The sequence below is a fragment of the Tenebrio molitor genome, chromosome 2 (assembly GCF_963966145.1).
Source record: "Tenebrio molitor chromosome 2, icTenMoli1.1, whole genome shotgun sequence".
In the NCBI taxonomy this organism is placed as follows: domain Eukaryota; kingdom Metazoa; phylum Arthropoda; class Insecta; order Coleoptera; family Tenebrionidae; genus Tenebrio; species Tenebrio molitor.
The window spans coordinates 165224-182549 of record NC_091047.1 but is presented as its reverse complement, the minus strand read 5'-3'; the positions used below and the strand labels follow the sequence as shown (position 1 = coordinate 182549).

At 35.9% G+C, this 17326-nt stretch overlaps 1 protein-coding gene and 1 long non-coding RNA gene across 2 annotated transcripts in view; one reads left to right on the top strand and one right to left on the bottom strand.

The window, feature by feature from the left end:
• LOC138123991 (zinc finger SWIM domain-containing protein 5-like) overlaps window positions 1-17326 on the bottom strand; it is a 58422-nt gene that overhangs the window by 29762 nt on the left and 11334 nt on the right. The window lies entirely within an intron of this gene.
• LOC138124023 (uncharacterized) lies at window positions 13046-17262 on the top strand. Its single transcript, XR_011156976.1, has 2 exons — window positions 13046-15007; window positions 17080-17262. It is a non-coding gene; the product is annotated as an uncharacterized lncRNA (long non-coding RNA).

Here is a 17326-nt window from a genome sequence, read left to right as displayed (position 1 = left end):
GCTGCGATCAGATGAATATTGTGTCGATCCTGGCTGTGGTCCAGATGAATATTGTGTCGATCCTGGCTGAGGTCAGATGAATATTGAGTCGATCCTGGACGCGGTCCAGATGAATGTTGAGTCGATCCTGGACGCGGTCCAGATGAATGTTGAGTCGATCCTGGACGCGGTTCAGATGAATATTGAGTCAATCCTGGGTTAGCCCCAGATGAGTTATGTGTACCAATAACTGTTTATTACGTTGATCCTGAACCAGGTCCAGATGAGCCTGCTTGTTGAGTATTGTCGATCCTGGTTTAACGCCAGATGAGTCATGCCACCGCGCGTTGTGTTTAGTCGAGAAATGTTAGATTGTCAGGAAAGGCCGAACGTGTCTAATAGATACAATTTGCTGTAGTTACAGTTACCTTTCCATAAGGATGCCCGAGGACGGGCGTAATGTCAGAATGGCCGTGTCGGCGCCACTCGTGGAAAAGATTTATTTTGTTATTTTAATGCTTTGGCTGTACTCCTTATACCAAATAGAGTTATTTTTAGAAACATGTTATCACTGTTCTTAAGAACGCGTCAGCGGGGCAACCCCTGACGAACGGAACGTTCGTGTGTGACGCGAGGGTAGTACCAGAATAACTGGGGAGTGGAGCGTTAGGTACACGCGCGCGGACCGTTACGTTCTTTATTCCCTTTATTTATAACAAATATCAAATAATAATGTCTTGGCGGCTAAGACCTCATCCTGTTATTCTGACATATATTATATGTAGAACTTTTTTTCTCCCGATATTTTGCATTTTTAAAAGCGAATATCCAAGGTGAGCATCGTTATCGACTAGCGTACAATAAGTATCGAGCGATCCATTGAATTTGTTATTAAAGTTGGCGCTGGAACTGAAGCCGTAGGTCTTTTTGAATCGATACACTTATTTGTGGATAAATTAATGTTACAAAATGCTGTTACAATGGAGTTAAACGAACGGCCTGTTTATGCTTAGAACAAAATGGTGAACACTTCAGCATCTGTTGTAACATTGTTTAATAAAATAAACATTACCATTGTAATTTTTCTCTCAATTTCTCGAATCCTTAATTCGCCATTTTCTTTTTACAATTGTCATTAAATGTGACGTTTGTCGCGATAGTTCAAAATTAGACATGCGTTGACAGTTCCAGTGCCAACTCTAATTACAAATTCAATGGATCGCACGATATATCTACGTATAGTCCATTTTTTAATTATAGTCCGATGTATCAATTAAAAAGCAGAACAACTGTCATATTGCTATCTCTTTTCAACATAATGTAAACAAACTATTGAATTCTTGTACGTATTGTATTAAGCGTGTCCCACTATGCATCTCGCTTTAACATGTGTGATTCGAGCAAGACACGAGTTGTACGTTTATTACATTAGCGACGTTAAATTTTTAGGTTACGTTTTAACCACATTATTTGTGATAGTTTTGTTTAATTTTGCTTGAAATGTCCTCCGTATGATGCCAACGAAAAGCCTGTGGACAGATTCATTTACAGAATTTGTAAATTGCAAAAATAATATTGGAATTGCGCGGAAACTTGCAAGACTGGAAGTTAACAGGTAAGGGGGTAAACTAATTCATGGTGTTGCCGAAACAAAATCTAGGAAGAAAGAAAGACAGTCTAAACGTGGTTGTTTAGTGCTGTTTTCAACAATTTTTAATATATCTGACCTATTAGTTGATAAGTATGTAAATAGTTATCAAAAGAGTTCTGAAGGGAGCGGTTTTTTGAAAGACAAAATTAAAACGGAAGGATGAATTTGCAGAAAAACGAACAAAGCACGAAAGAACACAACTCAAAATCTTAAAAATTGAAATTTGTTATATCTGTCTCATGTTGCCTAAATAAATTTTCAAATATTGGTAGAACCATGCACTGCTGTCAAATGTCGAAAGCAGACGCAGGTCATGTCGACTTCTTGATTCGGACTAAGCTCATCGGACTATAATAAAAAAAATGGACTATAAGTACATATTATCCGAAACCACAAGAAATACTTAGATAGATACAAATGAAAGAAGATGGAGCTTTTGAATTAGAGGATCCTGCGGTTCCTTTTGGATTTAATAATAATCCGGATGAATTTCTTCCAGTCGTAATTATAGCGATATTTTAAGAACACTTTAAAGTCTCGTCTTTTCGGACTCCATTTCCTCTTCCCGAAGGGAGTCCGTCTTGTTATCATGACAAGTGGGTTAGACTAGACAAAGCTTGATGAATCAAAAGATAGAAGTGAAAATCTAAAACAGTCATGGTGATGCATATTCATGTTCTGTTTCTGCTCAATTCTACACTGAATTCAGCAGATTGGTCGGTTCAGCGACCAAGACAGCCCGTACATAAAGTCCATTCAAAAATAAAAAATCCACCACCTGTTGCTTTAGGTTAGTAAAATTTGCTTTGAATTTCGTTCATATTGTTTTATTAGCAACACGTTTCATTTATTTATTCTTATTATTTTTACTTAAACATGCCCAGAAAAACAAGACACTTAATAAACATTTAACCTCAAAATAACAAGTCTCACCAATTTTTACACTAGACAGCGTTGCCGATAGTGTCTAATTATGGAAGAAAATGGGACGTAGCTGGTTTTTTGATTTTTGAATGGACTTTAGTCGTTTGGGTTTGAGTTAACTTTTTCGCTATTCAAATTATGGAATAAAATAAATAAATGTGGCCGTATCAATTAAGCTTGACCAACTCCTTTCGAATCCTGCCTATCGAATCGAACAACCCCGTTCATGTTCCGAACATGTCGCAAAGGACTGCAGTTGCACCATCCTGTGCAGAGAAACGTCACAATGACCGTGCTAAATGCGGAATTGACCTGCTATTAACACCCAAGGTTTATAATTAGAGTCGGGTTAAAGAGGATCATCGAGTCGGACATGGCGCCGAAGTTCAGTATGTCAGCATATCCCCTTTAAACCACCCCTGTTCTGTCTACTCTAATCGGTTACAGGCGTTCCCTTCATATTCTCTTTAGTGAATCCCAGCCAGCGTTTGACCATTTTCTCTTTTTCCTTCTATCGCCACTTGTGCGACTCCTTCCCGATCATCGGACCAATTTTTCTCCTCCCACAGAGCTGTTAGATATGACGGCACCCAGGCGATTATTTTCCGGTGAGTTTTAATTTATGCTTCAGACAATAATTATTCTTGTTGCCAATTCATCTTGCCGCTTGAAAAAATATTCCCTGTGTATTTTTATTTGGAAAACATGCGGACCGCCGTTAAAATGCAAATTATAAAAACCTGAATATGTGCTGGTCGCTGTTGGCCACTATGCTAAAGATTGTAGCCTTTTTATCCGTTCCATCAGCGATCGGACTTGAATTTCTTGTGTTGGTAAGCTCGTCGCCATTGATATGATAAAATGAACTTCATTTACAAAAGGACGGTAGTTTAAATAACAATAATATGGCCATGATTTTGTGCGCGATGCCTACGGCTTTTTGTGGCAGTAACGTCTATCGTTCTTAATCGTGGAATTTTGGTCTTCACACACGACTATTGCACCAATTCTTAATGATAATTATCACAATTTTATATGTACCTACGCCTATTATATTAGAAAAGAATTAAAATTGATGGACGTATTATACAGAATTCAAAAAACGTCTTTTTGCTAGCTTATTCCTTACTTCTGGTTATTAAACTGCAATTGTTTCAATACATTATCATATCCTACAACTTTACTATAAAGCTGGGTTTTATATTTTCATGTAGCATGTAAAACCCTATGGCCAGTCTTAAAAAAAAAACTAACTGTATGTTAATAATTTTGCAATTGCTTATGACGGGTGGTTTTGTTTTCATAAATTGTCAACTTGCCAAAAATTTTTTTTTACATTAAACATGTTACACAGCACTTACTGCTGTCCAAATGTTCCAAGGAAGAGGAACCTACACATTTAGATATGATTCAAGTTTATTGTGAAAATCCAAAGAACTATTCTTATTCCGATAACAGAACGTTTACTGTGACCAGCTAAAAAAAAAATCGTGTCTAGAGGTTCGTTGGGATGTCTGCACGGTTACCAGATTGAAACCCATGCGACTTTTTTCATGGGATTAGTTAAAAAATGCTTCCAACATACCTAATACTAAAAATGCAGCAATAAGGGATCAATTTTGATTGAAATTTTAATATTTAGTGACGTTATTAATTTTTAACTTGTCGATGCTCATTTGATTTGGTTATTCTGTTTGGCTGTTTGAGAAAAATAACATTTGCATTACTGTTTAATCCCAGTTGAAATAATTATTAAACCATTGTTACAATTATTAATACAGATGCGTTCAGAACAAACACCTGCTTCCACACCTGCGTTATTAACGTCGGTTATTTGTTTTTATTGACAGGGGTGAGTTCGCCACTTCCATTGAAAACAACAGCTTTATCAAAAAGATCGGGGTCATTTGCGCGCACACGAAAAGGTCAAGGCGTAATCGTCCATGGAAACGTCACTTCATGGCGTACCGATAAAATAACGAGAAATAAGAATTAATCCCTTTTTTCTTTGCGTATCTACTCGTAATTCATTTGACGATCAACAATTGACGGTGTTAGTATTCAAAAAATTAAATATCTCCTAATTTTGACACGTAATGTGTCACTTTTGAAAATTTACTGAAGTTAGATTGTCTAGTTTATTTAGGATTTCCTACTTGCATCAGAGGCCACTTTTTTAAACAAAAAACAGAAGTGTGAACGGGTTGTCCATCATCGTTGTAAACAGTAAACAAAAACAATTGTACAATATCTATCGGTTGAAGTTAAATTGTCAGCTAAAGTTTCTTTACTCGGCAAGGAAGACAACCTGTTATTGATTCTAAAAAATAATATATTTAGGGCCAGTTTATAGAAAGAGAATTAAATACTTAATTCGAATTAAATTTTAATGCGCGATTAACCCTCCTATTTTTTTGTTCATCACGCCAACAAAGGTCTACAAATTATGCATCTGAAATTTACTATCATTTCTGTTCACGTATTTATAGGAAATTGTATAATAGCTACCGTAAGAGCAAAAAAAAAATGCCATCAAGGATAGCTATGAAAGAAAGTGCCGTGTCTTTGATTCTGAAATTCGTCATGCATTTGTGAAATCCTGAAATGGGTTATTTAAATAAACAAATATAGGTATTATTGCATTTTTCCCTGCAACTTACAGTGCACAAGCGCATTATGGACTGTGTCATAGCTATCCTTGATGGCATTATTTTTTACCCTTAGTGCTTGCTTATTCACAATGGACATAAGCTTGACATAAGGCATAAGAAATGCATGATACATACATGCAGTGGATATACTATTAATTTTTACGTAACTTATGAGAAGTGACCTCCGTGAACATTATTGTTGTGTACAAAAAGGCATGAAGAATCATATTCGAGTTATATGGACACATAAATTATTTTCCAATTGCCCAAATTTACAAATTATTCTTAGGTATTTCTTATGTATTTCTTATGTCTTACGTCCACTGTGAATAAGCACTTACGGTACATAGGTATTATGCATCTATTTTTACAGCACGTGGATTTGTGATTACATATTAGAAAATTGCGGAGAATTTTTAATTGTCTTCGTCTGTGATTAACTGAACATCTTACAAATAAACATTCGCTCAAACTTAAAATTCCATAAATAGGGAGACCGTTGCGTTACGTTTTAGTTTTTAGTTAAGATGTTTATGGTTTTGACATGGTGATACATAAACTGTAAAATTTACACGGTCTCACCTAATAAAATCGTTAACAATTAAAAAAAAAAACAAAACAAATGCGGCATGGAACTCTCCGTTGCAAAGCCCTATGGTCTTGGGTAATTTAGTGATGATCCACGAGGTGCCCCCATTGGCTGTCGGCAGTTTACGTGCAACATAAACGCCTTTAGTGCGATCGATGCGTGCCGTCCGCTGCCTCTGTCTGCCCCTTACCATTCGCCGCCGAGCGATTACCCATCTTCGGTCGCCGCCGCCACCGAAACAGTTTGCTTTCTCACGGAGCGTGTACTGCTCGCTATGTACTTCGCCAGCTTCGCCTAATATCTGAAAAAAATTCTTCCCTACTCTATAGAGTGTATCTATTAAAAATAGCGCATAATATTTATGTCACACGAATCTACGTTGAATACCAAACAAAAAATTCCAATCTGAATTTGGTCGAATCGTTTTCAAATTATGTATTAGATATTATTATTGTCAAAAATGACATTAATGACAATCCTTCTTACTTTCTGATGTTACTCAAGTTCGAAAAATCACTCTAGCTTAATACTGTAATAGATTCAAAATTTATGAACAAGATTTCATTTTTTAAAATGAAATTACAAATAAACTAATAAACAAAATGGTAAAATTAGTGCTGGAATATTTATTTTACTCGTTGAATTATGTGTTACTGATCCTAATATTTAAATGTATTTTTTCATTACAATCAAACAAAGCAAATTTCCAAGTTTGAATGTTGAACTGTACGAGCAGAACGTTAACAGTAAATTGGTATTTACTAGAGTTTTTTCGCTTGTATTACAACATACACGTAGAACCCTGTATAGAATTTTCTCATTTTTAACAAACTTGAACCAGCGAAGAGTTCTTTTTTTAGTTATCTGCACACCACATTCTTATTGTTTGAGAGTTTATGAAGCCAGTCAGATGAAACCATGCTTCGTCTGAGGAAAAGGTACGGTCAAGAGTCTCATCGTTTTTGGTTAATAATAATTATTCATTTGAAACATTCTTTCACAGAATCAGTTTTACGTTCGGATAACTAAATATGTAGGTACAAACAAGACTTTAAAACCCGTGTTTAACCTCTTTAGACGAATGTTGCAATCTTTCTCCCTTCAACTCAAAATCAAAAAGGAATTATAAAATTATGTCTTGCTGATTTAAATAAAGTACATTATGTACTATCAAACAAAAAACTCATATATATTTATGTATGTACTTGTTTTGGATCCTTGAAGATAATCAAAACGTAACTATACTCGTATTAGAAAAAAAAAACGGGTATTAAACAAAGTGAATTCTCTTTTGTTGCATGTACATAAATTTAAATGGAAAAAATAAATTTCCAGATCGAATTTGGTAATTCGAAAGTTTGAGAGAGTTTATTAAATTTTGCAAAAATCAAATTTTATAAGCGACAGACAAATCCCTTGACGCCGGTCCACTTCTTGGTGTAAGCACCGTTTGAAAATTGGCGCCAGGAAATCATTATCGATCATTTAAACGTAGATTCAAAAGTTCCGTTAGCGTAGGTACTCCTCATAAAACCGGCTTAATTAGCTGAACTCGTCGTTATTAAGTTAAACGAGAGTAAGCAGTCGGTATACTTTAATATGACATCCTCATGATATTAATTTTTAAGCGATATGCATCGGGAACATTCATTATCGACCAATCTCATGTCCGCCATGTTGACCTGTATAACAATATTCATCTTGGAAGTTCGTTTCGAATTTTCCAGATCCCAAATTAAATTCCGTATATCTTTAATTAAATCCAAAGCAAAGGTCTGGGACAATAGTGAGATATTTATGCTCGAATCTGAATGTGACAATCTATTGTGAACGCACCCTTCTAGTTCTCTTACTCAAACTACTAAATTATGGGTACACACGACCTGTTCCTACAATAAAGAGAATTCTAAGTAGTAGGTGGAAGGGGAACAGCCGACAGGGAGGTCGTTAATAACTTATTTGGACAATAGGGATGCACCGGCACCTCCAACTGGACCACGTCGTATTCAACTTTGTTCTAGATTTCTTTCGCACAAAAAAAAAATAGGGAAAATACAAATGTAATCCTTTCCATTCTTGCGTAATCTTTCCTTTTGCATTAGAATTGAATCTGTTCAGTTTCAACAGAATGTACCTTCTGCTCTCTTTACCCCTTCTGATATCGACTATCGACTGATAAAGACAAATTTGTCTGTCGTCATGTCACGTTTTTTTTACATTTCGATCAGCCGTTTTGTTACAAAGAAAAACGCCAACACCACCCTAGAAATTTTCATCAATTTTCATTAGAGTGGCGCAGATCTCGTTATGCTCTTGGTGGTTCTGACGTCGAAAATAGCGACGCATGCGTGGAAATCCGGCGGTCTTCAGTTAAATGCAAATATTCTTCTCTGACGGAATAACATTAGCAAGTCGTGGTTGCTTGCAATTTAAATGAAGTGTTTGTTCTCGCCGCTATTGCACTTGAGGCCGCATTCGTTATTCAACCGAAACTTGACGATACTGAAACAACGACCCAAAAATACCCACTTCCAACACTTGCAACATTTGTCCGTTCGTAGTTTTCTGTTATTTTCATTCAAACAAAAATCAAGTGAAAAATCACTCGATAAAATAATGGAAGACGAAGATTATCGTTATTTTTTACTATAGCAATAAACTTCGATTCCGGATGGGTATGCGTTCCGTTTTTACGTCGACAAATTGTGTTTTCAGTGGAAGTTATTGTGTTCTTACATTCAATAGAAATTTCTGAAGCATCTGCCAGAGAGGGAAAGGAATTTCTTTATGAAAGAAAATATACGTATTATGCCTTTGCTTAAGAAATTTAATAATATCGAAAAAACTGTACTCGATAACATGCATCTAATACTAACGTCCGGACTTGTAAACGGCCAATACACATTATTAAGAGAACCTGTTGTTAACAATTAATGTAGAGTTCAAAATGGTTGACTTAACAATAGAATATTTTGCGGAAAAAATAGATAACATCTGCCCGACAATATACGTGTACGTATTCCTACTAGAAGTAATCTCTTGTTTTAACAGCGGCATTTCGCTTGGTTGCCTTGGCTGATTACCATGAATTCTGGTTTGCACTCAAAATGAATTAACTTTACGATTTCCGCAGTGACAAACTCTTACTCTAGTGGACAAAAATTTAGTAAAGTTCTTTCAGTGAGTGTGTACTAAAACGCTTCACAGCACGATACATATACGTAGGTATAGGATAGCTAGTGCATTATCTCTTGACACGCGAGGTGCGCGGTGGGAGGAGTTTAGCAGGGAGAAGGAGAACTATCGGCAAAGATCGGTTCAGCAGCAATTCAACAACGGCGATTTTTTAGAACGGATGGGAACCGTTCGTGACTAGTCGTCTGAATTTGGTCTTCTGCGCAACTTTAACTAGCGTGTCAAGAGATAACGCACCAGCTCTAGTTAGGTTGTACTCGTAGACTCCACTCGCTTCATGAAGGGACATTAGGTGGGGATGTGAAGCAACGCTATTTCCTTTAGTTCGACCCGGTCCATTATTAGTAAATAAGAGTGGTTGCTATTGCTATTAGGACCGCGCAAGTTTCCCCCACTAAATGTCCCTTCAGCCGCCGCTAACAGAACTCTACATACATCAGAGATTTGTTAAACAAGCAAATGGTACCTTAATGGCAAACAAAAGAAAATGCTTCATGTTATGCTTCAAATTATAACAGAGAAAAACCTTTGAAATAACAACCTCTTTAGCATACCTCCAAACTGTCTGAACTAATAATACATACAGGAGGTATGCAGTGTCCCAGAGGTGCAAAAAAGCTCCATAACTTGTTTGTTATTAAAGATATCAACTTTTCCTTTTTTCTGGATGATAGCTACGAGTACCTACGCTTCTACTGTACCAAATTAAATATTAAATCACAAATATTTTTAAATATTTACGCTAATATTTTACATAAAGTTTATTAACTGACTTACCAAAAATGAAGATGTAGGTACTCGTACACATTATTTTTTATTATCAAGAACGAAAATCTTTTTTATAATACAAAATTTTGTAATTTTTTTTTAAATTTGTGTTTAGGTACAAGCCGTACAACTTTAACTATCCACTAGTTGTAGTCGACTGCAAAAAATTATTTATATTGTCGGTGTCGTTATCCTTTACACAATGATACCCTGCCATAAAATCGCTGCAGCTCTGGGACCACTATCCCTACATACTTGTTTTCTAGAAAGTAGTTACTTTGTATTTTTCTAAAAATAAATAAACGGACGCAGGTAAATTGCGCACATAGTTAAAATTATTCAGGGGTTTTGACGAGGTAGCTGCAACCAAGGGATTAGCATCATTCAAGTGTTGCTCGCATTTCCAACGTATGTGAGTCATTTTATTCTATCACTTCAGTAAAAACTTTTACTCGGCGCATCCCAGTATCTTTAATTTTGTAAATGTTCTTATTACATTTCAGACTACCGTCTAAATAAAAATTAGAAGTGCCAATGTTGAGAAAAAAACTATGTGGCTAAATAATAAAGAAGTAGTTGTTCTTAGAGGAATGCATTAATTTATATAGGAAGAATAATTCTACTTCTGAATCACATAGATTCAATTATGTAAAAATTGTAAGTTACCGCAATTTACTTACCTACAGAACCCTAAGGTGTACCGAATAATGTCAAAAACATTTTTTTTTGTAAGTCCGATATATTTATTTCGGAGTGTTAAAGTCCAAGTGGTTAAAAGAAGATCGTTATCTACTCCTGAACGAGAATTATTATGACTGAACGCCCGTCTCGTCACCACTGGTGCTCAATTTAAAGTAACGCTTAAGGTATAAGATTATATAGCCCTTTAAAAGTATTTGACCGGAGATAAACGTCCCTTTTGTCGCAATTGCAGTAGGCGGTCAGCCCAACCATAAATCATGCTTCAAGCAATTCTCTGTTGTGAATTCCAGAGCCGGCCTCAAAACAAATGCGTACCGATGAAATTAAATTTATTTATTAAATATTACAATACTATTACTAATCATCTTTACTGTTTTCAAGACACAAAGTACTAAAGGGAATTTCGTTACAATCACAAAATTTACAATAAACATCAAAAACATGTTCTATCACAAATTTTTAATCCCTGCCCTGAACCAAGGAAAAGGGATGCAGCTGCACGAGCCGAGACAACCATCGCAACGCCAATATTGGTTTCCATTATTGGGATAATTTTAGTGCTGCCATATAATCTTATACCTTAAGCGTTACTTTACCTGTATGTATTTTAAAGGACCCTTTGGGTTCCTGATTGTTAAATTTGACCAGTGTATAGTTCTCCCAGGGCTGCAGCGATTTTATGGCAGGGCAATAGTAATAATTACGCCTGTTGAGATGCCGATACGCGACATAAATAGACCCCTGTCAATCATAATTTTCGTTCTATACCTGTCAGTTTACAGGGTAGTACTTGGACGAATTTACGATTAGGGGTTGTACTTGCGGTTTAAACCTATTGTCGGTGTTGTTAACGTTTATACAATGGTACCCTGCCATAAAATCGCTGCAGCTCTGGGAGAACTATACGCAATTTACCATATCCCAAATAAACTATAGATTAAAAACATGGAAACTTTTATTTTATCGTGGACACGGGTAGTATCGTGTTCACTGAATGAAGCGAAAAAACACATTTCAAAGATGGAGTTCCGAGCTCTTGGCCACACGTCTTCGGTTGTGGCACGCTTGATGTCACACGGCACGTGCCGTGGAAATCCAGGCAGCAAAGTCGGACGGAAGAAGGCAACAAGCAAGCAAGAAAGTTGGGGAATCGCACTGCACCACGGGGGAAAAGCGATTATCTTTTAAAAGGTGTTGAGAATCAAATCAGTCGGTAATTAATTAATCTGAGAAGAGCGCGATGGCCATTGATCCAGACGAGGGTAAGAATGAAGAGTGGGAGAGAGGGTAGCGGGGTTAATGCGTCGGGAATACAAGTGTAGCGATTGATAAGGCGTGTACCTGTTTCAAAGACATCTTGCGCTTATAAATAGTTCACAGATTTTTTCTAGCAATATTTAAATATCTGTTAGGTAATAAAAAAAAAAAAACAGACGGAAGCAGAATCAATTTGGTTTTATAAAGTGTGACGATTTTATCGAGAACGTAACTTAAAATATGTAGATATAAAAAATACATATTTTCCTTAACCGAAAGTTTTTTGATAATTTGTATCAAGCTCATGGCATCAGAGGGCGCTAGCGTGTTCAACTACTATAATCATTTCTTTCCGGTGGGCCGACACGAAACCTATTAAACAATCATTTTCTTAATTATTTTCAAATTTAATACGAGAAGGCGCCGCCATTAAATAAAGATGACGTTCTTTGTTTCGTCTTTTTTTATTTGTCTTCGTCATATCATACTGCGGCAATTAAGAAAGCCGTGACCTTCCAACTCGTTTTTGTTTGATGTAAGTTTTTCGACCTCGTTCATTTAAATACTCCATTCTTTATTGTATAGGTTTCTTTATTGTATACCTTCGTACGACGAATTTGCACCTATTTTTTTTAAACGCCTGTAAACAAGGGACGATGATTTCGTCAAACCTAAAGAAAAGATTATACAAAAATAAGTGTTTTGACTTCAACGTTTGGATGTTTTCTTATTAGACATTTCACTCTTGTCCTTGTCCATTTCGAAAACGAAACTCATCCCTGTGTGTCGGTAAATATGTTCAATTTCACCTGATCTCTCTGTGTGACACTCATATTTGGGGGTTCGTTTCGAGATTAGCGAATCAAATTGGCCGGGACCAAAAACTAGATCCACTCGCGAGCGGAGCTTACGAGTAGATATACAGTGTGGAAACTTGAACTGGCGATTTTTGTTTTCCCTTGCCCACATTTTGGCGCATATGGTTTTTGTATATCTCCTCCCGGAAGTGTGCAACTACCACTAATTTTGTTTTTCAGATGTAAGGGTGTGCCAGGCCAACAAACAAACGGAGCCCATTTTGAACATTTGTTGCATTAAACATTAAACAGTATTCAACTTATAAAATTGGTTTTTATTTTTTAGCACGTAAGCTTTGAAAAATTCAGGAAACAAATAGTGCATTGTTTTCTTTGCGAAGTGGGCTTTCAAACAAGGTGTCACTTGGCATACCCTTTCATTTGAAAAAAAAAGTTAGGGGTGGTTGCGCACTTCCGGGAGAAGATATGCAAAAAACAAATGCGCCAAAATCTGGGCAAGGAAAAACAAAAATCGACCTGTTTCGGTATTTTTTTTACAAAAAGTGCCTATTTCCAAGTTATAAATTTTATTCCAGTTGAAGTTTCCACACTATGTATACACTCGTACCTACCATGTAAGAGTACAAATCCAGACTTAGAAAGTTGGGTTGGAACTACGAGAGGGATGCAAAACGAAGAGAACGCCCGGCGGCTTTATTGCTGGGGTGACTACGTAATCCGTTCTAACGCTGCCGCTTTGGAGAGGGCGCTCACCCCTATCTGACTCATGCCTATCACATATCGTTCGGCAGAGGCGCCAACGAAAATAAACTTGAAACAGTACTGGCCGATTTCTTTTCGTATTAGCATGCGACCCCCGCCATACAATGAAGTTATCCTCCACGATTGATTATTCCCCGGAGACTTCTCAATGCTCTAGGTAGTCTAGGTGGTCCAAAGTGACGCCAACTCGATCAATACATACTAATCTAGTTGCGATTCGTGATCGCCTCGGCGGTCCTTCTCATAGCGAATTATTGTAAATATTTCCCCTCTGATGGAGATACCACAGGTTAACCTTCGGTGCTGACGTTGACCTCTCGCAAGCACGGTTTCTTAAACGGATTTTTACAGGTACAAAAACACGCTAGCCGAAATCATACAAAAATGTATCTGCCAATAAATGCTTCTGCATCAATCTTAGATGTTGATGTTTTATTTTGTAAAAAAAAAGTTTCTACTTGTGTTGTGAAGCCGATTAAATGAGTTTGTTTTGTATTTTAAATTTTTCTGTCACTCAAAACTACAGGGTATCTATACAGCTTTGGAAAAAAATATTATGGTGCCGCCTTTTTGAAAAAAAAAGCCCAATTTTAATTCTTAATAATTAATTGTCACTACACGAGTATGTATAGACTTGCAAATATTTTGAATTAATAAATTAACTTACATTTGCAATATAGGTATAGGTACGAGTACATACATATTTCGTTTGAGAAAATATGGGCTTATGTACGAATAACTAACTGTATACCTACCTACTCGTAAATACATGATCGTAGAAAATGCTCTTAACCTGGGCCCTATTAATATCGGTCTGACAATAATTAATCGCCAAAATATAACACCAAGCATCAGTGAAGTATGTACCTAAAAAATCCGTTAGTTTACTTTCCTGAGAATCCCTGTTCTCAAGTAAATCAGTAATAAAGACGTCGAAAAAAATATATGTACAAGTATGTAAAGTATAGATAAATGTGAAACAAAATGATAAGGTCAAAAATTGTGTAACTACCGAAGCAAATATCGACGTTTTCCTTTTAAATTTGAATGAACCTACGAAATACGGTGAATTTTAAATAAAATATTGTCTGTTCGTAGAAAAGGGGAACGATGATTTTCCCCATTTTCTCTTTGTAATAACGTCCACGTAATCGGCCGCAAATGTCTTCAAACGAAAGTTAAGTTCCACACTCAGTAATTATCTCCTATCAAAAAGTAAATTTGACATTCTTTACAACACGAATCGAAGTTTATACAAATACTGTAAGATATAATATTTATTTACCTGTGTTTGAACGTATCGTGTGTTTTTTTTAAATTTCATCTCAAAGTAAACGTTGAAGAGTCGATTATGAACGTACCACGGATTACAATCACGGATCAGCTGTTTGAAGCTAACCTCACTTTTGTTGTTGTTTGTGTTTTTACTCTGCAGACTGACGAGTAGTGCGTTCACAATCGACTCTTCAATGCCTACTTTAGTAGTGGTCATGACTCAGGGGCTAGATACTGGCTTATCAGATCACCCATACCGCCCGGGTTCGATTCCCGGTTAAATCATCAGGTTTTTTCAAATCACTACCATCTTTCGGAGGAGAATTAGGAGATGTAAAGCTGTCGGTCCCGGCTACTTACTTAGTAGTGGTCGTTGATCGTGTTAAGAGGCGTTTGCACGACCTGAAAACTTCTAACACTTGGCCTTAGCCAGAAGGTATACGATTATTTATTTTTTATTTAATGCCTACTTTGAGGTGATTTAAAAAAAACACCCGATATTACCTCTCATAGAATGAATGATGATGATGAATTGATGATTATTATTATTAGATAGTTTTATTATTATTATTACCATCATCGTCACTGTTATTCATACATATTTAGATGAATTAAAAAACCAATAAATAATCATAAATCAAAAATAATTATTGGTAAACATTTTATTGCAAGTACATTTTTTTAGGCGCCCTTAATGAAAAAGGTATGTATTAATAAATTTATTTATTTGAAAAAAGTACTCGTAGACACAAAATAAATTTGTAATTTTTCCAATGATGTCTTGCTTTGTAGTTTGTGCGGTCGCCTAAAAAATTGAATGTGCACCTCGGCCAAAAAGTGCCTTTTGACCTCGCCCGTTTCGTGTTTTCAAGTCTCGGCTGCACCTCGATTAGAAAACCCAAACTCGGACGAAAAAGATGCACTTTGTGGCCTTGATACACAAATAACTATTCTATTTTCAAATGATTTATAAAAACATTCGTTTTAATGAAAAAGGGTACCACACTAAAGGCGGCCTTACACCAAGGCAACAATTGCCAACATGTTGCCGGCAATATTTTTTAGTAATGACATATCAAAGCGATGATTTAATTACACTCAGTGCAACTAACTGAAATCTCAAAATTCAAAATTGATTGGGTGACTGACACAGAAAAGTTTAATTTTTGAATGTCAGTCATGATGACAGTAGAAGGTGCTTTATAGAGATTTTCTTGAACTGACAGAAAAATAGTGCCCGAAATTTTAATTCCGCAACTGTACATACCGGGTGTAGAATTGGTTTACGAGACATAGGATTTTACATGTAAAAATAAAAAGATCCAATTATTGGCTCCCCTAATAATTTTATGGCAAAATGGTTATAATGAAAGTTAGAGAGAATTAAAAGTGTTGCCTAATTCTACTCTTTGTTTTTTTCTAACATCTTATGGTACTGAAAGAAAAGCAAGAAAGGAGTTAAGACAAAAATACTAAAAAGCAGTACATACTAGGAATGAAATTTGACTTCTAAAATTATTTGTCGGGTGGTTTCACTATTATTTAATTTTCTTTTGATCTGACCTTCAAATGAACTCGTACAGGATGAATGAAAAGGTATATATCTTCCATTATCTGTTCAAACTTCTCTCCAATTCTTCGAATTGTTTCTATGGCTGAAATTGGTCGGTCTGGGAAACCTGAAGCAAATGTTGCTTGGAAGTTTCTTAAAGAAGATCCTCCATAATACCATTTAAAGAAAGAAATAAAATTTCATGCCTAGTAGTACTTTTTCGTATTTTTGTGTTAACTCTTTTCTTGCCTTTCTTTCAGTACCACAAGATGTTAGAATAAAACTAAGATTGAAATTAGACAGTAATTTTAATTCTCTCTAACTTTCATTTTAACTATTTTGCCATAAAATTGTGAGGGGAGCCAATAATTGAAACTCTTTATTTTTACATGTAAAATCCTATGTCTCGTAAACTAATTCTACACCCGGTATATGTATACATGACAAGTTGTTTTCCATAGTTGTTAAAATTCCTCAAACACCTTAGAATTGCTAACATTCCCTTATTAACTACCTACTCGTATAATCGAACATTTCGGTGTTTTTAATGTGTCAACTAAATTTCAAGGTATACTCGTAGTGATGAATTGGATATTAATTAAGTAACTACCACGTGATCAAGAATGACTGAGTCTGTTGGTAATAATGAAAATTTGAATGATTTTGGTACCACTGTAATCTAAACGCATTTCCGGTTGTCAGCTTTGACAGAGTTGACAGGCGAATTTGACGTTTACCATCAAAGGGTAATTTCTGTATTAGCATAAACTAGGCATAAACATACCCGACATAACCTAATTTTTTTGTCAAGTGTCAAGTTAAAACATCCGGTCAGTGCCAATTACGAAACAGAAAAACACCAATATTTTTCAATTGTTTCATTGCCAACAGACTCAGTCATTGTTGATCACGCTGTACTATAAAAACATTATAATGAAACAAACAATTTTCTTCAGGTGCATAAATCAGCTGTTAATTCGTCATAAAGAGGGCACAAGCTTGGGAAACCTGTTTCGGTCATAGGCTCGCCGAAAGACAAACGACAACAATTCTAAGAAGATGCGGATTGTATAGAATTATATTTTTGTCACTGATTTGTAGTTAATGATTAAATGTAGAAATACATAATATCACGACGACTTGGTATCAGGTAAACATAAATTACGATGATTATTGTAACGAAAGCAGACCTCAGTAGTAACA